The sequence below is a fragment of the Nymphalis io genome, chromosome 17, assembly GCF_905147045.1.
Source record: "Nymphalis io chromosome 17, ilAglIoxx1.1, whole genome shotgun sequence".
Taxonomy (NCBI): Eukaryota; Metazoa; Arthropoda; class Insecta; order Lepidoptera; family Nymphalidae; genus Nymphalis; species Nymphalis io.
In genome coordinates this window covers 9,941,327-9,942,390 of record NC_065904.1, presented here as the reverse complement: position 1 = coordinate 9,942,390, position 1,064 = coordinate 9,941,327, and the positions used below count along the sequence as shown (strand labels likewise).

Sequence of the window (1,064 nt, the reverse complement as noted above, 5' to 3'; positions counted from 1 at the left end):
AGAATTGTATTACTAGGACTCTTTGCTGTTATAAAGAATTGCAAAAGTTTTTTTTTATAAAAACTATGCACAATTTAAATTTAAATTTAAATTTAAAGTTACAAAATATAATTTTTGTATGATTGAAATAAATATCCCAACTATTAACTTTCACGATATTAGCAAATAAAATATAAATAATAAGTTGTAAAACTTACAGAAGCCTAAGTTAATTAAGAAAGTTACAAGACTAATCAATATCTCAAAAAAAAAAAATATGGAAAAAAAGATATAGGGGACACCCGGATTTGAACCGGAGACCTATCGATCTGCAGTCGATTGCTCTACCACTGAGCTATATCCCCTGTATTACAACCTTCGAAAATAAAGTTCTCTTTAATGACGCAGGCTTTTAAAAACTGAAAAGGATATTTTATTTATACGGCTTAGTCATTTATTACATAGATGAATATAAAACGTATGATATTGTAAATAGAATGAAATTACAAATATATATACTTCTGTTTTATTAATTATTTTTAAGGTTTTGTATCGTGCTTATCCTGAGCTTTCATGTAATAACAATAGTAAATTGTACGTTTTATATAATACTATGGAGGAGTATGATTTTATACTCTCAATAGTTAAGTAATATTCTTAAGATGAACTCACGTCAAAAAATATAACGTTAAATATGAAAAATAGAAATAATTAATATCACATATATGTATACATAAACTATTTTGTATTTGATATATTAAACTTCAACTTAAACAAAATTTGCCTGAACATCGTTTATTAATTGAAGTATTCGGTACAATAAACTGCTTATATATAATCATATATTTCATCTCTCTCTTAATAAATTTAAATTTAATGTTATGAATATTTTAAAGAACATCAGCTGATATTGATTTTATTATTTGCTTAATTTTATATATAGATAATGTGTTTCTCTCTCTCATTCTTTCTTGATTAATTCCTAAATAAGAAAAAGAGAAATCAAATAAAAATAAGACTATCTTTTTTATTTTAAATATAGAATAATATATCATATTATGAGTAATGTCACCCCGTGTTCCAAC

At 23.8% G+C, this 1,064-nt stretch overlaps 1 non-coding gene across 1 annotated transcript; it reads right to left on the bottom strand.

The window, feature by feature from the left end:
• Positions 1–272: 272 nt before the first annotated feature.
• On the bottom strand, positions 273–344 carry Trnac-gca (transfer RNA cysteine (anticodon GCA)). Its single transcript has one exon. It is a non-coding gene; the product is annotated as a tRNA-Cys (tRNA).
• Between the last annotated feature and the right edge of the window lie 720 nt (positions 345–1,064).